The sequence below is a fragment of the Eurosta solidaginis genome, chromosome 2 (genome assembly GCF_040869045.1).
Source record: "Eurosta solidaginis isolate ZX-2024a chromosome 2, ASM4086904v1, whole genome shotgun sequence".
NCBI lineage: Eukaryota > Metazoa > Arthropoda > Insecta > Diptera > Tephritidae > Eurosta > Eurosta solidaginis.
Window position 1 is genome coordinate 48,661,719 of NC_090320.1, and position 24,076 is coordinate 48,685,794.

General features: G+C 36.4%; 1 protein-coding gene across 8 annotated transcripts in view; it reads left to right on the forward strand.

Annotated features, from left to right (window-relative positions):
- The window catches only part of Dyrk2 (Dual-specificity tyrosine phosphorylation-regulated kinase 2), a 296,262-nt gene that overhangs the window by 91,524 nt on the left and 180,662 nt on the right, over nucleotides 1-24,076 (forward strand). The window contains exon 1 of one of the 8 annotated variants that reach the window (XM_067765268.1): nucleotides 4,357-10,850. The exons of the other annotated variants lie outside the window; for them this stretch is intronic. The gene's annotated coding sequence lies outside the window, so the exon portion shown is untranslated. Of the gene's footprint in view, nucleotides 1-4,356; nucleotides 10,851-24,076 lie in introns of those variants that run through there. 8 annotated transcript variants of the gene reach the window in all.

A 24,076-nucleotide genomic window follows, 5' to 3' on the forward strand; every position in this document is an offset into this window, starting at 1 on the left:
TATCAAAATCATCAGTATCGAAAAAAAATTCGATTGAGCCATGTCCGTCCGTCCGTCCGTCTGTCCATTAACACGATAACTTGAGTAAATTTTGAGGTATCTTTATGAAATTTGGTATGTAGGTTCCTGGGCTGATCGCTATTTAAAATGAACGATATCGGACAATAACCACGCCCACTTTTTCGATATCGAAAATTTCGCAAAATCGAAAAAGTGCGATAATTCATTACCGAATACGGATTAAGCGACGAAACTTGGTAGGTGAGTTGAACTTATGACGCAGGATAGAAATCTAGTAAAATTTTGGACAATGGGCGTGGCACCTCCCACTTTTAAAAGAAGGTAATTTAGAAGTTTTGCAAGCTTTAATTTGGCAGTAGTTGAAGATATCATTATGAAATTTGGCAGGAACGTTACTCTTATTACTATATGTCTGCTTAATAAAAATTAGCAAAATCGGAGAAAGACCACGCCCACTTTAAAAAATTTTTTTTTAATTCAAATTTTAAAAGAAAAGTTAATATATTTACAGTATATATGTAAATTATGTCAACATTCAACTCCAGTAATGATATGGTGCAACAAAATACAAAAATAAAAGAAAATTTCAAAATGGGCGTGGCTCCGCCCTTTTTCATTTAATTTGTCTAGGATACTTGTAATGCCATAAGTCGAACAAAAATTTACCAATCCTTGTGAAATTTGGTAGAGGCTTAGATTCTAGGACGATAACTGTTTTCTGTGAAAAAGGGCGAAATCAGTTGAAGACACGCCCAGTTTTTATACAAAGTCGACCGTCTGTCCTTCCGCTCGGCCGTTAACACGATAACTTGAGCAAAAATCGATATATATTTACTAACTCCAGTTCACGTACTTATCTGAACTCACTTTGTATTGGTGTAAAAAATGGCCGAAATCCGACTATGACCACGCCCACTTTTTCGATATCGAAAATTACGAAAAATGAAAAAAATGCCATAATTATATACCAAATACGAAAAAAGGGATGAAACATGGTAATTGTATTGGTCTAGTGACGCAAAATATAACTTTAGAAAAAAACTTGGTAAAATGGGTGTCACACCTACCATATTAAGTAGAAGAAAATGAAAAAGTTTTGCAGGGCGAAATCAAAAGCCCTTGGAATCTTGGAAGGAATACTGTTCGTGGTATTACATACATAAATAAATTAGCGGTACCCGACAGATGATGTTCTGGATCACCCTGGTCCACATTTTGGTCGATATCTCGAAAACGCCTTCACATATACAATTAAGGGCCACTCCTTTTTAAAACACTCATTAACACCTTTCATTTGATACCCATATTGTACAAACGCATTCTAGAGTCACCCCTGGTCCACGTTTATGGCGATATCCCGAAAAGGCGTCCACCCATAGAACTAAGGCCCACTCCCTTTTAAAACACTTATTAACACCTTTCGTTTGATACCCATATTGTACAAACGCATTCTAGAGTCAACCCTGGTCCACTTTTATAACGATATTCCGAAAAGGTGTCCACCTATAGAACTAAGGCCCACTCCCTTTTAAAATACTCATTAACACCTTTCATTTGATACCCATATAGTACAAAAAAATTCTAGAGTCACCCCTGGTCCACCTTTATGGCGATATCTCGAAAAGGCGTCCACATATAGAACTAAGGCCCACGCCCTCTTAAAATACTCATTAACAAATTCTAGAGTTACCCCTGGTCCATCTTTATGGCGATATCTCGAAAAGGCGTCCATCTATAGAACTTAGGCCCACGCCCTTTTAAAATACTCATTAACACCTTTCATTTGATACCCATTTTGTGCAAAATAAATTCTAGAGTCACCCCTGGTCCACATTTATGGCGATATCTCGAAAAGGCGTCCACCTATAGAAATTAGGCCCACTCCCTTTTAAAATTATCATTAACACATTTCATTTGATAGCCATATCGTACAAACAAATTCTAGAGTCAGGCCTGGTCCACCTTTATGGCGATATTCCGAAAAGGCGTCCACCTATAGAACTAAGGCCGACTCCCTTTTAAAATACTCATTAACACCTTTCATTTGATACCCATATAGTACAAACACATTCTAGAGTCACCCCTGGTCCACTTTTATGGCGATATCTCGAAAAGGCGTCCATCTATAGAACTTAGGCCCACGCCCTTTTAAAATACTCATTAATACCTTTCATTTGATACCCATATCGTACAAAATAAATTCTAGAGTTACCCCTGGTCCACCTTTATGGCGATATCTCGAAAAGGCGTCCACCTATAGAACTTAGGCCCACTCCCTTTTAAAATTATCATTAACCCATTTCAGTTGATACCCATATCGTACAAACAAATTCTAGAGTCAGGCCTGGTCCACCTTTATGGCGATATCTCGAAAAGGCGTCCATCTATAGAACTTAGGCCCACGCCGTTTTAAAATACTCATTAATACCTTTCATTTGATACCCATATCGTACAAAATAAATTCTAGAGTCACCCCTGGTCCACCTTTATGGCGATATCCAGAAAAGGCGTCCACCCATAGAACTAAGGCCCACTCCCTTTTAAAACACTTATTAACACCTTTCGTTTGATACCCATATTGTACAAACGCATTCTAGAGTCAACCCTGGTCCACTTTTACAACGATATTCCGAAAAGGCGTCCACCTATAGAACTAAGGCCCACTCCCTTTTAAAATACTCATTAACACCTTTCATTTGATACCCATATAGTACAAACACATTCTAGAGTCACCCCTGGTCCACTTTTATAGCGATATCTCGAAAAGGCGTCCATCTATAGAACTTAGGCCCACGCCCTTTTAAAATACTCATTAATACCTTTCATTTGATACCCATATCGTACAAACAAATTCTAGAGTCAGGCCTGGTCCACCTTTATGGCGATATCCCTAAATGGCGTCCATCTATAGAACTATGGCCCACTTCCTCTTAAAATACTCTTTAATATCTTCCATTTGATACACATGTCATACAAACACATTCCAGGGTTACCCTAGGTTCTTTTTACAACATGGTGATTTTCCCTTACTTTGTCTCCACAGCTCTCAACTGAGTATGTAATGTTCGGTTACACCCGAACTTAGCCTTCCCTACTTGTTTAATAAAACTTTTGGTATTATTTTTCACAATAATATGGTTTTCTATGGGGTAATCCTTCAACCTTCAACCGAAAAATCAAAACTCAAAAAAACTATTAAAGCACAGTCACTCAAAAAATGAGGAACAATAAGTCTAAGAAAAGCAGTAAAAATTGCTTTAAAATTCGATTTATTTGTATTGAGGAAAATTTCTGTTGAACTTGGAATAGAGCACTGTTCAGCAAAATTAAAAATGTGGCTGTGTGTTAGTAAGAGTAAAATTATCGTAGTTGTAGTGGTTTAGTTGTTGATTGACGAGCAACGAGGCAAAACGTATGCATGACTGTTTGTTGTTGTAAAATAAAGCACGCCCTACTACACATACGTATATTCATGTACTACCTATCTATAAATCAAGAGAGAAATAAAACGAGTAAAAACTAGAGCAAAAAACTATAGCTAATTCTAATGTGTGACCTATGTATGTATATGTATGTAATATCAAATTATTTGCAAAAAAACAAGCGAAATGTTAACTAAAAGTCATTGACTTTACAAACCCACACAAGAACGGTGCTGGAAAGCTGAAACTGTGAGAAGGGCATGAACGTTAAAAGCGAGCCAGTGAGCAAGTGAGCCAGTCAGTCGTCTAGGGAAAGTGCTAATGATACATTTTGCTTTCGGTTCTGGCATATGAAGCCTAACTGTATATAGGTAATTGTACTGCTCACATATTTTAATTAGTCTGACACTTTGCTTGGCAACTGGATTTAGTAGATATCACTTCATAAGAAGTCCTTAACAACTTTTACTATGCTCAACCTAAATGCTTTTAGGCGAAGCTACGCTTAAACTAAGATACTTATATAACATCAAAAAAGCTGCTTAACAAAGAGTTTCTGCAAAATTTAGACATTTAACTTCTATTTGTGTTATGTTTAAAAACCCAAAGAATTATTATTTAACCTATAAGAGGCTCTCTAACAGTTTAGAAAAAGGTAGCAGGCACTCTTTAGATTAAGTTAACTGAAAAGTTTTTGGCAGGGTCCGCTTACGTGTTGGAGAAGATTTTCAATGCCGACAAGATATCAATTGTCTTATCGTGTAAGATATGTGTCATCGATTTTATATTGAAGTTTTATCGGTATCTCATATCATAACAAACTTACGATGACTTTTCGATAACAAATCGATAACAAAGCGAGAACTTTTAGATAAACCATCGATAACTTTTTAATATCATATCGATAATATTTCGACGATTAATCGATAACTTTTCGAAAACGAGTTAACAATAGTATGCCGATAACAAGCCGAATTTCTTCTATAACTTTTCTATAATAAGTCGATATCTTTTCAATACCTAACCGATAACTCGCCGATAAAACTCGAACGCTCATCGGTAACCTTAGTTATCAATAGCAAGCTTATTTAACTTCGATAATAAATTGATAACTCGTCGACAAGAAATGGATAACATGCCCACATCCCGTCGGTAACAAACGAACCACTCATCGCCTAAAACCATTAACACTTCGACAACAAATTGATAACACGCCATCCGGTTTCGATGTAGGCTTCTGTTTTGACTTTCAATCTTTCCCCTCCTCTGATTTCTTTTCTTTTCTCTTTCGATGGGTTGGCAAAGGAGTGTGCACCACTCGATGAATCGACTGTAGATCCCCAAACCGTTTGGGAGAAATAAAAAGGAAACAGGAGATGCATATTATACATCAAGCAGGAAAGACGTTGACAGAAGTGCGAGGCTGCAAAATTTCTAAGATCATGTGCAAATACTACAACGTTAAGGGCCCATTACTAATACTTAGCATAGACTTGACTTGACTTGAGAACTGTCACTTACAGTTCTGTTAAATGAGCATTGCATGTTACTGATTACTCAAAACTTAGCAACACTTAACTTGACTTAGAAGTCTGTTGAATTTTGATTTTCTATGTAAGTTCTAAGTGACGTTTACATTTTGAGATGCCATTTGTTTGTTTCCATTTCATTTGTCATACAAATTGACATTTATTGATTATGATGCCAGAGTGTATGCGCTAAGTGGAGTATAATCGGTGCTAAGTTGCCAAGTTTACGCCAACTCAAGTCAAGTCTATGCTAAGTATCAGTAATGGGTCCTTTAGACTCACAAAGTTGCTCATATCTCTAAAGGAGAAGACTTAAGACTCACAGTGCGCATACTATCTGGATACTACGTTCTGGCGCCACACAATTATTAGGTAGGCCTCATCAGTAACAGCAGATGTAGGGAGTGCAAGCTGCAGGAAAAAAACGTTTGAGAATGGCCTGTGTTCGTGTCATGCGCTCGCGAGGTCAAGGCTCCAGCTACTAGGAGCGGCAGATTTGCCAGATCTCGAAGCAGCAATTCAGCTAGGCACCAAAAAACTTCTAGTACTTGCCAAGAGGACGGACTTATTCTATAACATAAGTCCTTATACCTAATTGGGGGTTTCCCATTTGTTAGTCAAACAAATTCTGGTAACACTGGGCACATTCAAGGTATGTGTGGTCTTTTAGAGCGGGCAGTGCAACCTAACCTAACCTTGATTGAAAAGAATTGAAGAAACATTTTCCTTAAAAAAAAAGAAAATTTCTTACTTATTAAATTGAAGCTTTTCTCAATTTAAAGACATTTTTTAGGAAATGTTTTCCTCATTTTGGGTAGGTGTTTTTTTCTAAGTGTAGCCGCCAGTACTTTTGCAGTCACTACAGTTGTTCCAAACAAAAATACCGACCATTTTGGGGCTTCGAAATGAGCAGACGTACATATGTATGAATTTGAATAAGTTTAACAAATGCCGCTAATTTAATAATCTCCATGAGTAACATTTCTAGCAGTCACTCCCGCTCACGAGCTCACATTGTGGCTACTTGTGTAAATATTATTGTATGCTATTATTCATTATTTTGTTATATGCGTTTGTATTACCCATTTCTACTCAACTCATTTGAAATTTCGACAGCGCTCTTTTAGCGCATTCAAATCATTGTGACGTAAGTAAATTCCCTCGCATAATCTACACCCCTCTACCAAACCATACAATACCTTAAAAGATCATTTGACCTTAAGCGGCGCGCCAGCGTTTGCTGGTTAATAATTTACTGAAAAAGAAAACGTGCGCGAAATCAGCATGGAAGCGAAAATATTAAAACTAAATAAGTTGAGAGAGTAAAAAAAAAAAAATAAAAAGAAAAAATAAAGAGAAAAAATATGAACCCAAAATAAAAGAAAACAATAACAGACGTGCTAATACAAAGAAAAATCGAAGAAAAAACCAACGTAAAAAATACGGTTAAACTAAACGAAGCAACAAATGTAAATACATTAAAAAATACAAATTCATATTTTCGTACATATTAATTAAATATGTTCTACAAGGTCGCGGGCCGGTGTTTGAAGCACGTTGTCCGAGAAATTCGCACACATTTTTTTTGACAACTTATGTTTGTACACGTATGTTATTTCTCTTCAGCTGTATGTGCTTATCATACCCTGTAGTAATCACTAAAGGGGTCTCCTACATTGAACTAGCCCAAAAAACATGAAAATTAGGTATGGATAAACTGGCTGGCCGTTGAGCACCTCGAATAAACTGTATGTGTCCATAGTGTTACCGGAATTTGTTCGAATAATCTTTGAAAAAACGTCATTCAGAATGAAATCTCCCACCCCCTACATCAGCCGTCTAATATTTATTTATTTTCCCACTTTAGAGAATCGTAGAGTGAGATTTGGTGTCTTATTTAGAGTAAAGCTGACAAAAGGGATGGTAACAGCCCATCTTTGCTTAGTGAGATATTGTTCAATGTTGCCTCTAGGCTTTCGAAATATTTTTAACCACTTTCCTTAAGCACTTGCAGATCCAATTTTGAATTGCATAAATCTTTCCGTTGTCTGTGTCAGGATTTCAACAAGCATTACAATAACTTTGATACCTCTGACTCGCTCTTTACAATTAAAAAGCATATAGTTACTATCTTAAATAAAATAAAATAAAAACAATAATTCCGTTGTGTGGCTTGGAACCACGTTCGTTGCAACCTCCCAGGCATCAAAGCCTTTTTTTTTGTAGTTTTATGGATGCCGCAATAAATCGCGTCCATTCTGACAGCTTCACAAACAATATTAAACACAGAAAACAATTGCATACATATCCGGTAATTTCTGGTAACAAGCACCATTAAAGGATTAGCCGCCACTAAAGTATGACCACATGAAACCTTCTAGGCCATCCCACCCCCTAGATCCATGAGTAACTTAAGGTCGGCTGTTAAAGAAACAGGATTCGCCACGGCTAGGTGAGGTTGACAATTGGGTTTGGAGAAGCTATATATTGCGCTGGAAATCCCTTGAAAGGGTTGCGCTACACAACCACATGAATCAATTTGGTATTTTAGTCGCCTCTTACGACAGGCATACCTGCCGCGTGAATATTCTAAGCCCCCTAACCTGCTGGGGAGTAGACTAGATGTATTAGGTAGTTGTGAGATAGTTTGCTAGTTGGTTTGACTGCTGGGTAGCTAATTTTTTATGTATTTTTTTTTTTTTTCATTTATGAGCTTTGCAAAATTGTTTATTTTGTACGTGTATTTTGCTTTTCAGTTTCTCATAATTATTATTTTAGCACATGCTCTGAATGCTTACTCAATTGTTCTACGTGAACGCAAATTATTAAAATTTGAAATTCAAAATAATTTTTCCGTTAACTAAAATTAGCATAGATTTTTGCTGTTACGGAAATATTGGGAATTTTTGAAAGTGAGTTGCTACGTAATTATATGGCTTAAGTTAATATATATATATATACGATTTTAAGGCCAAAAGGTAAATAGCTTTGTACAACAAGTCAGTCTCGGAGGTACCCTTAGGTACCTTAATACATTTGCTCAATGAATAATGATATGAAAATCAGTTTAATAAATTGTGTTGAAATCAGGAGCGGTATCATGATATCATGAATCAGTTTTGTTCAAGCGATAAATATGAATTCGACATCTTAAAAAAAAATTCTAATTACGGATCCAATGTGTCCATTTCCTAACTGATTCATTAATTCATAAATCCTTTTCAGCATTACCGAGGTAGTTGTTTTTAAAATTCGGTCACGAATCGTAAAACACTATAAGAACCCAGTTAAAAAGTAGTTATAAAATCAAATACCAATAAACCGTACAGACTTTGGTTGCATACTGTACCGAATATTAAGGAACTCTTGATGATTGTGTCGTTCTGTTATGGTTCTAACCAGTAAATTGTGGAATAAATCGTTCTTATATTCAGTATAATATATAGTATATACTACTACGGTAGTAGTACTTCAAAATTAAATTACTCGTGTACTTCACTCACAATGTTTTAAAATCAAACTGATTGACAATCCTTAAGTTTGCACTGATTTTGTGCAAAGCTTTTCAGGGTCTAGGATTTTCATGAACAGCCTTCTCGAATAGTTGCTGATATATTTTTCGTTTGTTATCTCATACGGGATTCGGCTAAATAGACGTATATACGCTGTTCCTTCTATGTTTATGTGTTTATGCCTGTGTAATATGCGCTCTATTTTGCAGTTTACATGTATGTGTGACTGTTTTCTAATTCACCTGCTTGCCTTACTTTTCTTGTTGTCCAGCATTTAATACTAGCGTTATAGTTTCGTATGGAAACTGCTAATATTCTCCCTTACTTTACTTTTGATAAAAGTTTCTCTCAGATAGTTAGGAGGCTTCGAAGTAGTTCGTGCGCAAGCAGCACATTTTAATGTTGTAGACGATCTTACGTTGATGGAATTGATATCCGAAATAGATATAAATGTGTTTGCCCTAGCTTAAAAATTGTTAGCGTTTCCAGAAAAAACTGAAAGCGTTCTTAGCCTTTTGAAATCACGAGCTTAAGTTTCATAGTTTCAAAATTTTTGGTACAAATTAGAAATGTTTCTCTTTGATCCAATTCGGGATGGTGTAGATATCATAGCTTAGGAATAAAATAAGTGGATGAGTTAGATGAACTTGTGGACCTCATATAAGGATAAATTTTTGGATGCAAGATCGGCCTCTTCACCGCTACCAACAAAAAACGTCCTTTTAAAAATCGTCCTGTCTTACAATTTGTGGAGAGTCAACGAGCTCCGTGATGGAAAAGCATACCAATCCAAACGGAGAAGTAGAGTGAAGAAGGGTAAGGAGACAGGGTGAGCGCTTGGAGCGCGACCGTGATGCGGTGGAAGTAGGTTGAAGGCAGTTCAAAGGATTTGCTGCGAGAAACTTTCGGTACTGTAATCGGTACGAGGAAGAGGAAGCTTAAAGCGGCAGAATGACGAGGTAACGTTCAGCTGAAAGAAACAAGCCTGCTTAAAAGGCAGGCCCAGGGCCACGAGGCAGGCCAGCCACAGAGGCAGGACAAGCGGGGCTAAAGCTGTAGGACAGATAAATTCCAATAGCGACGTAGTAACTACCTCGAAAGCTGCAAGTCAGAAAGAGGACGTTAAAACTAAGATTCTGGTTTTCTGGGAGATGCCAAACGGCTGTTTCCGAAAGGATGATAGATGGATAGCTGCAAGTCAGAGAGAAAACGTTCAAAGTGGCGATGCCCCAAGATATTAGAGATAAGCCAAAGGGATATAACGGTATGATTCCAGTTTTCTCGGTGTTGCTAAATGGAGATATCACTAAGACTCCGGCTGTTTTCGTGAGGATGAGTGATGTAACAAAACAGTTATTTCGGAGAGATGACTACTGAGAGGTGTAGATCTGTAGAAAAGGAGCTTATTAGCTTAATACTCAAGAAGATGAGGGCAGAACCAGTAAGCCCCCGCCAACCTTTGATACGGAGGGGTGTTACAATGATGTTAAGATGATAGCGTGCGAAAATATCGCGATCTTGCGATGGCTGGAGGAAGTTGTGCCAAATTTCCAAAGGCAATGGACGAACGCAGGTTCTCACGATAACACATGTTAAAGCATTGGCGATCTTTAAGTTCTAGAACCAATATATGTAGCTTATGGTTCCGATATAATGATCTTCAAATATTCTCATCCGACTCTCTGAGTGTTCGAACAATTTTCTTACAATCAGTTATCTTGCACTCTTTTAACTAAATTATATTATAGGTATAAGGCCTTCAGCCTAGCCGAATACGGTTCTGCCTTTAACTATATATTCATCTCTCTGTGTCACAATAGATTTACTGTATCGCCACCGTTCCTGCAAAACACAAGTAATTGTCAAGAGTGCTGACGTTCGTGCAATAAACTAGAAAATCAAACAAAACAACAACAAAAGCATTTGGCAAACAATATTTTAATGTAATTTTAAACTTGAGTTGTTTCATTTGCCAAGCATTTGCGTATAGTAAAGAAAGAAAAAAAATTCAATAAAACAAAAAAAAAAAATAATAGAACAAAAAAAAGTAAAAAAACAAAAAAATAATAAAAACTAAATTAGTTTGAAAAAAAGTGCTAAGCAAAAAGAAAGCGAAATTAGAAGCGTTTAAGAAGAAACAAAAGCCAATGCGTTTGTTATTTTTAGATTGACACACAAAGGCGATGGCAAACCGCAAAACGAATATTGCAAAGCAAATATAAATAAGTGGGTGTGTCAGTATGTGCATTTCGAAATGCATAAACGTTGCCAAGAAAAGCGAGCAACTTAAATACCCGCACATGTGCCCTATTATCTCATCGCGTCACTGCGACAATTAAATGAAAAATTGTAGATTTAGTAATCAGGTAATTGTTATGAAAGTGGCGATAAAAGTGATATATGAGTGTGTGTATGTGTGCCTGTGCGTATTATGTAGGTAAGTGCCACAATTTGGCAGGTTATACTCATTGCTGACATACTTATGTACGAACACTCAAATGCACTGCACGATATCTACAATGAGCGAAATGAACAAAAAAAAAAAAATGAAATTCAAATCGAAAAGAAAAATTATAAAATTTTTTCAGATGAATGAAAAACAAAAATACAACTTAATGAAATTCACCGCCTCATTGCCTGACTGCTTTATTTTTAATATCACACTATCTGTCAATGTAATTTAATTTATCAAATTTATTTGTCTACAAATTTATCAGCAGTGACCCACTTTTGGCCAACGCCAAATGCACACAGAAAAATTTATTTATTTATATAAATACTCACACCTTACCAGCGACGGGATTGCATGCAAGCGCTATTTTTGTTGTTGATAAATACACCGAAAGTAATGCAACTAATAAAACCAATAAATAAGGTTTGTTGTTCTTGAACTGGCAGGTTAATAAAGATCTCACATGAATGGTTCCATAGTTTTAGGACCTAGCTAAATTGGTGTCTCGAAATCTGGCAACTCTGCGCCGAGTAACAAGGACTACCTTATTAGCATGTGAAGATACAAGGCAGTGTCCAGTTAGAATGTCCATCATGAGCTTAAAGTCTTCGCTCTTTAGAGGTATGAACAACTTTGTCAGACTAACGTCGTAAGTTGCGCACATAGTGTTAGAAATTATACAGCCCCAAGCTGCTGGCCACGTCTTTCCTGCATGATGGATCATATACAACTGCTTTTTTTTTGTGATATCTCCCCCGCATTCGATTCATCGAGTGCTAGACCCTCCTTTACCAACTCATCGGCTTTTTCGTTACCGTCTTTGTCTTTACGACCGGGAACCCAGTATATGTCTATGGCCGGACCTGAACGACGTATCTGATATGCTTCTTTGCATCACAGGACACTTCTTGATAACGACTGCAGGTTAAGCACGCATCCTTCAGAGTTTCTGGTGCTTTCTTCACGGCTAAAATTTCGGACTGAAAGAAACTGCACAGATCATACAGCCTGCAGGATCTAACTATTTTTGTATCGACACGGTAAACAGCCGCCCCGACTTCTTCTGCTAATTTGGATCCATCGGTATACACGTGTACAGTATGTTTTGCCATTTGGACATCCTTACTTACGCCAACCTTCCGGCTCTGCTGCTGTCCAAGGCCTCTTTCGAAGCTCAGGCTAGCGATCATGTAGTCCGTTTGTCCTTTATTTATTAGCGCTGTACTGCTATGGTCACTCACATTATGGTTAATTCAACGGAGTTTTTACTGTTAGGCTCAAGTTAACAACATTCTGTAAAAGATTTTTTTGTTAAAAGAACTAATTTTTTTTGTCACTTCAACACCGCACAACTGTCAATATTATGCAAAAGCATCATCTAATTTTATAGAGAAATTTTACGCTCACGGCGCTTACTACCTTGTTCTTATGACTATCGAGCCACAAAGATCTCTGTCATATCAACAGCTTGGAAAAAGCAACATCAAAATCTTAAGAAAAATTACATGAACTATTGTTTGTTCATTGGAGTATTATGTGCGAAGTTGATTCAACAGCTATTTGCGATGGATACAAATTGAAAAAATATTGGTTGACATGACTTGTAATTCGGTTGATTTTAATAGTTTTTTTCTTTCAGTGTAAGACACACTAAGTAAGTAAGTAAGACACCTACTTTATCTGCTATTTTTGTTTTTCCTAATTAAACTTTTTACAATCTACACAGTTTGTATGGGCATATTAAGAAATTTGCTCCCTTTTCGATAATGTTCAACATATGTATATCAGTTTCATGATATCGTTTGCATGCCGCGTAATATAACAAAGGTGTCATAAATCAAATATTACACAAATATTGCTTATACATACATTTAGATAAAGAATTGTTTGTGCTGTTTAGGCTTACAAGCGTCGAAGAGGGTTATTTGATTAGTCGTCATCCGAATAGTATCTGTTGAGTCAATTCCATTTTTGCTGCAGAATTTTCGTTCCAGATATAGTTTGGGAGAGTTCGAAGACCACTATTTTATGAAATTCTCTATAACTCTGCGCCGTCTATTATTGTTCGAGTCACTGAACTGCCAAATAAATAAACTGAAATGCTCTGTATATAAAATGCTCCTTATGAACAGCACTACTATGGTAGTAGATCTTTACAATTTAGTGTATTCGCGTACTTATAGCGTGTTCAAATTAACTTGATTGACCATCACTTGGTCTGCGCCACTTGTATACTCTTCATATCAGATACATAAAGGAGACATAAATAAGCAGATGTTCACGAAATGTCTAGACCTTAGGAGAAATGGTTGAGCGAGGTATCCGAAAATACAAAAGCAGCGCAAAGTTAGGAATAAGGAATCAGTTTGATTTAAGCACGCTATTAGTGAAGTACGCGATAATTGTAATTGTGAAGTACTACTGCCACAGTAAAGTTGTAAATAAAGACCGTTCTGCCATCCTGAATATTGCTGTTATTTATTGGACAGTTCAGCGATTCGAACGTTAACAGAAGGTTCATAATAATCAGGAATTCCCAAAATTCGCTACAATAATATTGATATTTGTTCGATGTTAAAATGACCAATGCATCAGTTTTTTAAGAGAAAAATGTTTAAGATTGTGTAAGACTGTAATTTTACAGATTATGGTTAGCTTGAGATGAACACTTTCTCTTTTGTTGAAATGACTAAACAAATTTATCTTGTACGATATATTCAGTTGTTATTATTTCTGACACACGAGTAAAATGTTATGCATTAAAGCCATTTAGTATTATTCATGAGTATTTGTTTATGAAAACCGTTTGTGTGCTTTTTTACAAAAAAAAAAAAAAAATGTTTTCTTTTCATAAAAAATTGCATTTAATATTCACTTAAATGTGCTTTAATGTAAATAATTTTCCTGATTCATGCACATTTTAGTCATGTAAATTTACTTAACATTGAAAAACATGCAATTTCAATAATATTTTGTTATTGTTTTTTTTTTTTTTGAATTTTACTTTTGTGCAAACTCGGAAGTTCTTTTAATGTCAAAGTAAATATTTTTGTTTGGCGTCTGTAGCATGACAAAAGACAAAATAAGTGCAAGTGGTGAAATGTCACCTGAATGAGCGATTTCTATGTATTCAAGTGACTGACTGGTTAATTACATTTCTGTAAAAGTAATGCCAGAGGTTATTTCCGTGATGCATGCCGAGACCACAGATGTGAGAGAATAGATAATAATAGGTAGAGCAAGTTAACAAAGAACTAATTTCTACGTTTATTACAATATGTGGGTAAATCTACAGGGACTGCACCAAATCTCTACTATTGAAACATCCTTGCGGCCTTCCTAGATAGTGCAGCAGAAATCAACAGTAAAAGTTCACATGCTATTAATAATGCGCTTACGAATCTGGATGTAAATAGGCCCCTAGTAGGACTGAGTGATTAACTACTCAAGGGAAGAAAAGTACTTCCTTCTTTGGGGAAGGTTGATATAAAAGGCTTTATTGCTACACTCAGAGAAAAACGCCGTTCTAAAATCCAACACCAGCGGGCTCAATTCAAGCTTTTCATGTTCGAACTTTTTTGTTCTTGAAAAACGAACGACCTGTTCTCAAAACAACAACCTTGTTCTTGAACTGACACCATTTTCTTGAAAAGAGAACGGCTGGTCTTAAAATATGAATAAATGTTCTATTAATGAGAACGATGTTCTTAAATTAAGCCAAAGAAAAAAGAAACGGTACAATTTGTGTGCACTACAATGTTAAATACAACATTTTGCACAAGCTATCAAGCGATTATAGTGGCCCAGCGGCTACGATGTTGCGCTTGCGATCGTGTGGCGCGAGTTCGATCACCGTCAAACTATGAATTTTTTTAAAACAATTTTTTTATGTTCTATTTTTTAACTCTTATTTTTCGTTCAGTTGCATTCACATATGCACAGGTAATTCTCAAACTTGTTATGAAATGTTTGAAGTATGTATGCAGATTACGTCTTCAAATAAGAATAATTTCTCAATAAGACCGAAAAATGTTAAATCGACCCCAAGTAGTGCTTGAAATGAGCACAGAAGTTTCACACAGCAATGCCAAACTGGTCATAAAATACGAACGGTGTGCTTGGAAAAACTGTTCTTAAAACAAGCCCATCGGTCACAAGTTAAGAAAAAACGTACTTAACAGACTTTTGTCAACGAATGTTCTTAATTTTGAACTTGTTTCGTTCGTTTTAGAACGATTTTTTCTCTGAGTTTATCAACTGGCTATTAAGCGATACAAGGTGGGAGAGCGAAAAATTGTGGCATATTCTGATTACCTAACTATTTCTTAGAGAGGCAAGTTCCCTCAAGCTTTATGCGAACTGAAGCAGGTAGCATTGCGGGTGGTTTCCCTCGCGTTGCGGTCTCAGCGTCAATTCCCATTAAGTTGAGCTTGTCTTAAATACCAATAAATGTGAAATACCATTGTAAAACTTGCAAGAACTAAACGGTGTGCACCCAAACCTTGCAGCTAAGGCCTAATTCTTAGGAGCAGTTCCGGGCAAAAAGCTTAGCTAGAAGGATAACGCCATTCAGCGTCAAAAGAACGCGTACATTGCCCTATATACGTGTAAAAGGGCCATTGGCGAAAAATGGGGAATCATCCCCAATATATGCAGATGTACATATACCATGATTATCCGACCCATACTGCTACATGGGATAGTTGTTTGGTGTCCAGCTTTGAGCAAGATGTCAAACCTAAAATTGTTGGGCAAAGTCCAAAGATCTAGTATGATCAGCATAAGTGGTGCTCTGAGAACAAAGCCTAGCGAACAAAGCCATTGGAATTAGCGGCTTATAGAGTAGCGCAAACGTCAACCCTCCATTTAAAAGAGTTGTCCAATTGAAACAGTAAAATCAAAGTACACTCTAGCCTACTAAACAAATACAGTTTCTTCCATTTAGCATACATTGCTCGCGACCATAATAGTTGCGGTAAGCAGCTTTATTGTAAATATTCTCGGTAGGGATGATTGGGCGGAGTAGGATAGGTGCCTTGCTGTTGATGGCAGCATTTCTATGTATACCGACGGTTCCAAGCTATAAAGCAGAGTTCGAGGTGGAGTCTATTCAAGGGGCCTAGACTCTCTTCAAGACAACCCGATTACTGTAGTGTCTTCCAGGCAGAAGTGCCAGCCATCATGGAAGTCGCATTTCGAATAGGGACACACTATATCGGCAACGCAAACTTTATTTTATGCGCCAGCCGGGCTGCTATGAAGTCTCTTGGTTCTTACCACTTTAACACTAACGATAAACTGTGGCCGATCTCTTCAAGATATAACCCGTCAGAACCGTATACATCTCACATGATTCCCAGCGCACAGGGGCATCGAGGGAAACTACATTGCAGACGAGCTCTCCAAGCAGGGTACGACCAGCCATATTCTTTCTGACCAAGAACGCTTAGGTATGCTCCTTTCCACATGCAAGCTAATACTAAAGAAACACAACTACTGCTAAGCCGTCGAAAGATGGCTACAAACACCTAGATGTCGGACATTGAAGGAAACCTGGCCAAAATAGCATTCAAAAAAATCCCGACACGTTTTAACCCTAAGTAGGAATACAATTTCCAAGGTTGTAGGAGGACTAACTGGTCACTGCCTTATAGTTAGGTAGGCAGAAAGGCTACGAGCGCCTTAACGTCGTTGCTGCAGGAGTTGCGGTTCATCTCATCTGCAACTGCCTGACACTACGTAGCTGTAGGCAGCGCTTGCTGGGAGCTTCCTTTCTAGATAATCTGCGCCAGAACGTGGAGTATGATATCGAGGACTTGGTAGTCTTTGTCAGGCCCTTAAAACGGTTCGAAGAGGAGTGGCGATGGTGTATTTTCGTAGTATAACAAACGCTTAATATCACTGGCCCAAGTATGCCCTCAAGCAGTCACTTCAACCTTACCTAAATTAACCTAATAACTTTACTTAAAACTCAATTCTTACCACTCAATTCTTGTTTCCTTACGCGTTTATTATGTCAACCATTATCAAGGGTTATGAAATATTTATTTCATCATAAATACGTACAATCATGAGTATGCACAAATTACTATAATCTATGTACATATATGAATATGAATCATATAGTATGTACAAATTTATGCAGTTCCCCACTACATGTTTTCACTGTGCCAGCGCATAGCTTCCAATGCATTTGTAATGTGACAAGTAGTGTGAATGCCCTTTCAAATACGCAGCGAATAGTTCCCCTACCGAGAGCATTCCTTTGCATATAGTGCTTATGCATGTTTGGGGCAATCGAGCCAATGGAGTTATCTGCAATGCTACCGCACTTGTGATATCACAGCAACAACACATCCATAAGTGCCAACTACGGAAGAAGCAGTGACCCTACACATTTGCTCGATTGATTGTGCTGTGCATTCTGATGGGGCACATTTACACTTCCCCCTTTCTCACTGCAAAGTATATATAACGCAAGTCAGCTTAGCGTTTCCCAACGCAAAGCATTGACAAGCAACAACACAAATTATCTATGCTTGAGTGAGAAATAATAAAATTGTTAAATAACTAAAGAAAAAAAAAACACAAAAATTTAATTTCGTAGCGGTTTGCGAGGCTCCTCAGTTTCTTGTACGTTGCAGCGCAGCAAGAAGTAAATAAATTGCAATTGTGGGTGCGTGTGATGTTGGGCGGTGTTTGTGCATGATTTAGTGCTGTCAGTGAAATGTGAAGTTGTTTTTTTTTTTAACATATTTTTGACTTTCTTGACCTATCTTCTTGCTCTCTAGTCTTGTAAATATATGGGGAGCACTAACAAAAGCTCGGTGAAGTAAATAAACATCAATATGTTTCTTACTGATGCCCAATGTTGGGCGCTAAAGCATGAAATATTGGCCTTTCGAATTTAGTTTGGTAGTGTACTCAAGCTTGATTTTGGATCTAGTTTCCGCTTGGTAGGCTTTGTTATATCGTTAGACTAATTTAGTAGGCTCCGCGGTACTTTTCTCTAACTTTTTCGGACTGTTTCCACTGTGATATACAATAATTATAAGGTGCGCAGTGTTAAGAAGACGAAAGCAAGTCCCAAGTAATCAATTATTTCCACCTCCACTTTGCTGCAAGTTGGGAACTCTTTGATGTGGGACCACTTGAGTGGTATTTAATGAAATTTAACAATTGTTCCTATAAAGATCATCTGCTGACCAAGACGTTTAGAGGCGACTTTAATAACCAAAGTTAGATCTCCGTTTTTGGCCTCCCAGAATTCGCTCGTATGAAGCGCAGAACCTATTGTTGTTGTAACGTAAAAATATTTGCCCGCTATGTATCCAGTACGCTACTGTACTAGAAATTTTGTATTCCCGTATTGCAACTCAGAATCTCTCAGAATTTTGAGGTGTCCATTATGAACAGAGCTCTTTGGCAAAGAGGGAATCTACATACTGACTCTGCCTTAGAGGTCTGGTTCACAGATGGATTAAAATTTGATGACGAAAAACGGGAGCTTACATCTATGGTTCGAACGTCGGTAAATCGATACCAATGGGATGCCAACCCACTATTTTTTAGGCAGGTCCCAAATTATCTCGGACAGAAAAACAAGGTTTTGCAGGCTACCTAGCCAAGCGGGTTGCTAAAGCAGCATTCTATGGACCAGAGCCCTTCTGCGGACTCACAAAAGCACACACTAGAGAAATCATAAGTAACTGGGAAACAAAGCAGTTCTGACAATACTGAACTGAATGGCCATGGATTGAAATCACGTCATGCTGTTTATACTCCCAGCAACGAGAGTATCAGCCAAACTCATTAATCTAAGCAGAAAGTACAAACCAACTCTCACTGGGTACTATACGGAACACTGTAGTCTACGATATTACCTTAGTAAACTAAATCTATTCGACACATAAATCTGTGAGCTGGAGGATGAAACGCCGGTTGACATTCTCTGCGAATGCATCGCTCTGACAAGGCAGAGAGTCTTTCATCTAGATCGCGCGATTCTATTCTTTGAGTAGTATGGAGTAAAAAGCCTTAAGAGTTACCTATATACACACATCACAAGCCTTATATATATATAGCCACAATAATAAAACAACTTTTGGAACTAGCACGACTGCCTCGAGCTCGATTTCTTTCAACCCTCGCACTTTCGGTTCTGTGGATTTTAGTTGCCTCTTACAACAGGCATGGCAAGCCCAGAAATATTTCTAGCCCCTTAAGGAGTCATGAGCGTGCTCTGAATATTGTAAATTTTACCATGCGAACCAATTTCAAAAATGTTTTCGAAAAAATTCGAAGATATGAAAATTTTTTACAAAAATGTCTAACTTTTTATTAATTTTTTTTTTAAATATGCAGTTTTGTAACCAATCCCAATCCAATCTCAAAAACATTTTCGAAAAAATTCAAAGATTTGAGAAAAGTTTACGAAAATTTCGAATTATTTATTTAGAATTTTTTTGTTTCGGTTTGCTTGTGTCCTCGTACGTACAGCAGCGAACGCAAAAATAGCAATGCAATCTTCATCAATAAAATTCTTATTTTTATATTTTTTTTATTGTTTGAGAAGAAAGTACTATGAGTATTTATACTATGCAAACCAATCTCAAAAATGTTCTACAAAATATTCGAAGATACGATAACGTTTTACGAAAATCACGAATTTTTTTTTAGAGTTTTTAAAAATTTTTTTGTTTTAACTATACAGTTTTGTAGTTCAATTCCAATTAACTTTTAAAACCGTATCCGAAAAAATTCGATGATACGAACAAATTTTACGTAAATTTCGAAATTTTTATTTAGTTTTTTTAAGTATGCAGTTTTGTGACCCAAACCCAATCCAATATCAAAAACGTTTTCGAAAAAATTCGAAGACTCGAGAAAATTTTACGAAAATTTGTAGCTTTTTATTATAGCTTCCTAATTTTTTTTTTGATTATGCAGTTTTGAAGCCCAATTAGTTTTAGTCCAATACGGGGCGAATTATAGACCTTTGAACACTCGCAATGTTTCTCATGTTTTTCCATTAAAAAAAAAACAGAAAACTCTAAATAAGAAGTTCGAAGTTTTCGAAAAACTTTCTGGAATATTTGAATTTTTTCGAGAACATATTACAAACTGGTTTGTATAGCTTCAGTAACAGAATTCCTAGACATTTTTGCTTAAATTATCGAAAATAAAATGAGAAGAGTTCAGTTGACGAAATTTAATAAATTCTACTGGTATTTTCGTGTTAGCTGCTGTATGCAAGCGAATGTAGAAGGCGTGTCATTCGCATAAAATGTTACTCATACCAACACACTTCCTTTTTTGAACAAAAAGTGAAAGAAAACAAAAAAAAAAAAAAACCGGCAGCGGAAGGTAAAAATCAGCTTTGCGCTTTGACATGGAAAAATAATGTACAACATACATACATACATACTTTTGAATGACAAAAAATACAATACATTATAAAAATGTTGCTCTTAAAAAAAAATATGCTCGTATGCGTGGAAAAATTATGCACTTTCCGTCTATTTTTTAATATGCTATTATGATATTCTTCACACATTTACTTTGAAGCATTTTCAACAAAACATTTTGGCATGATCCACTGCACTGCTTACACCGCACTCCCTGCTAGTTTTTGTGTTGCTTTTTTTTCTGGTCACTGACTTGCACAGTGCCACAGTGCCATTGTTAGTGACTGCAGAAATAGCAATAAAAGCAATAGCGCTGTGCCAAAGCGCATGCGTGCAACAAACACCCTCTGTCAAAAAATCCATTTATACCTTTTTGCTTTTTTATGTGGCGCATTTTTTGCCATGAAAATTTTTTATGTTTTCCGCTCATTTGCGGCTGATAAACTTTCATAATTTATCACATACCCACGTTCATGCGGCGCGCCGAACACTACTAAACTTATCTGCAAAGTCTAATGCAGATGTATGTGAATTTATGTAAGTATGCTTATGTTGGCATATGCACTTTTATGTCGGTGTAGTGTGATAACATCACTCATTTGTGGCATGTTGCACATGGTTGATTCGCTTTACACATAACCCTTTTGGCTTTTGTCAGCGGTTCTCTATGAAGGCTTTTTTGCATTTATGAAGATTTTTTATTCTTCTATGCCTAGTGTCATTCAGTGGCGCACAACGCCAGCAGAGCTTCGAATACAAACGGTGATCGTAGAGTTCACGTAAACATCTGCCGCTACCATTGTTTACTATATAGTTTGGCAGCTTAAATTGAGGTTATGTTGCGAATAGAGTGGAAGGCAGTGAAAGAAGGCAGTCGAATGACGTATAATGAAGGAATGATGTTCGGAGTTTTTTCAAAATATGCCCAAAATCCTGAATCACAAAATGGAGTGTAGTTAAGTACGAAAATGAAAATATGTACTTAGGTTTTGCTCCTTTTTTAGCAGGAGTTTTTCATTTTAAAAATGTAATATATAAACCAATGTTCATTCTATTACTCATTTTATCTATGGGGCTTCACATATACTTTATAATAACATGATTTTTATTTTTACGATTTATTCCTCAATGAAAATAAATGAAATATGTATAAATGTAATAATTAATCATGTTTTTTACCTCTTACTTTATGTTAAAAAATAACTCTGTGTTAAAAATAGCAGAAATAAAATCTCTATGTCATACTACTTTTATATAATAAAAATGATTTTATGCATGCAAGCATTTTATACCTATGCATTATATCTTAAATTTTCTCTAACTTTTAGTTTTGGTGCTGGCTAATTTTTGCTTTCCGTTTGAATAACTTTCTTGTGCTACATAAGGTAACAATTCCAGGGGCATTTGCGCCATCTTCGATCATTGTAAATTTTACCAAGTAGCGCAACTAACAGCTGATCGGTGAAAATTCGCACATTCACACGCACAGTTCTCGACTCAGTTTCAAAAAAAACTTTAGATTATTTAATTCAAATTTTAAAGTGAGATAATCCTTGCCAATTTATGTATACAGAATATATATGGCGTTTTTGTTGTTATTAAAACAATAGTTTTATTTATATTCAAGCGTTTATCATTTTTTTTTTTTAACTTTGAAATACTCCGAACACCATTCCTTCATTATATGACATTCGACTGCCTAGTCCACTGCCTTCCACTCTATTCACAACATAACCTCTACTTAAGCTGCCAAACTATATAGTAAACAATGTCTTCGATGAACGCTAACAAAGACTATTTGAAAGAAATCGTTCAGTGATTTGTCAAATAAAGTGTCACTTTGAAATAACGGACGTTAAAAGTTTTCCTGTGACACTGAACGCAAAAGAAAGAGTCACATTTTGCTTTTTTGTCGTGATGAAAAATGAAATACAACTATTTTTATAACATGGAGATAGATCGAAAATTTATTGGGGACTGCACTGCGACCATTGGTCTATTGTGCCCTCATAAGAATGCGTCGCGTTCCAGGAGCATATGCTCCGCCGTCTCCGCTGATCGATCACGAAATCGACATGAAAACGAAATTATGTTTTTATTTAGTTGAACGGCGATAGAAACTCGTTTTTTTTCTAAAATGCAAGAAACTTCAAGAAGAACGTAATTTTTGAATTTGTGTGTTGCTTTAACGATGGCGTTGGGTTGCTTATGGATTAAAGCAATTAAAGCATTTGTGCTCAAAGTCAGATGTAGACGCAACGCAAGTGGCAAAATGACGCAAAAGTTACCTTTAGCGTAGTTGATTTACGTTTTATTTATCATTATTAATTAAAAATGTTCGATCTCGTAAAAATTTAAACTTAGGCAAGATATACACGAAAAAATTTAGTTCTGAAAAATGTAACCTTGTCATATGCATTCTCAAACACGGTTGCCACACCATGTTTCCATTTGGGACTAAAACACATCGAAAAAATGACCAGACTTCAAATAAAGGGACCAAATTTTGGTTTTATTGGTGTACAAACAATTCGGCAAGCTACTAGAGTGTCATATTCGTTATAAAAAGCAAAAATTGTAGGATGTTTCCGTGATTTCCTATATAAAATTTAAAAAAAGGAGACACTTGGCTTTAGTTCAAACTGCACAAACAAAAGTAAAGTGTACCTTTAGGTATTACATTTTCAAATTTCTAGGAGAAGACTATATCTTTCACCATCAAACGTTGTGAACCTAGTTTTCCTTCATTGCAATGAAATAAAATGTATAGCGCAGTTAGGTTTTAGTAAGGAACGGTTAAAAAATTTGCGTTGTGACAAACTCAGTAAATCGTTAAAGAAACTAAGGAATTCTGTTAATGGTATTTTTATAGATGCTTACTTTTTCCCTAACAGTTTAAATTTCATACCAGAGCATAGATGCAGTAAGTGTGAGCTTTTCAGACTAAAAAAATGAAGCGTCTTAAAAGTTTCAACTGTGTAATAACTGAATAACGATCGAAATATCTAGACACTAAAGCCCGGTTTGTCAGTAGTTGGTTAAGCTATGCTTAAACGAAGTTTGCTTAAACTCTACTCAAATTTAAACTCCAGCTAAACTACAGAGCAGTTTTTCAGTCACAGTTTAAGGCCGCCTTTGGGGTATGCTGTTTTGTGAGGCAACATTGGTTTTTTTTATTATCTAGATAATTTGTATATACGACAGCAGCTGGATTTTGTTTACCCAACAAACATGGAAAATATTCTCCGGCGAAATATATATCTAGTTCCGGAAGTGATATCCAACATCATTATTTTATTATTCTTAAACCAGATAGTTCTCAAGTCACTATCCAACCTTTGAGAAATTATGTAAAATGAAAAATTTTCCAGTTGATCTCCAACGTCATTAATATTTTCCAATTATTATCTTAATTTCGAGAGATTTTGAGAAATGTGCAGTTCTCAAATGAATATTCAGCCCATTTCTCCAGTTGATATCTTACATTATATATCGAGTTGAGGTGGAGTTGAAAAAAATGTCCAAAACCAACAGCTGCTTATTGTGAGAAATAAACACGTGGTTGATAGCAGTAATGAAGCGTAATTAATCACGAATAAACTATATAAGCGGCTGCCGTGGTGTGATGTAGCGTGTTCCGCCTACCACACCGAAGATCCAACATCAACACCATGGAATCTTACATTTGAGTCCAGTTAGAGAACCAAGTTGTTAATTACATTTTTTCAGCTTA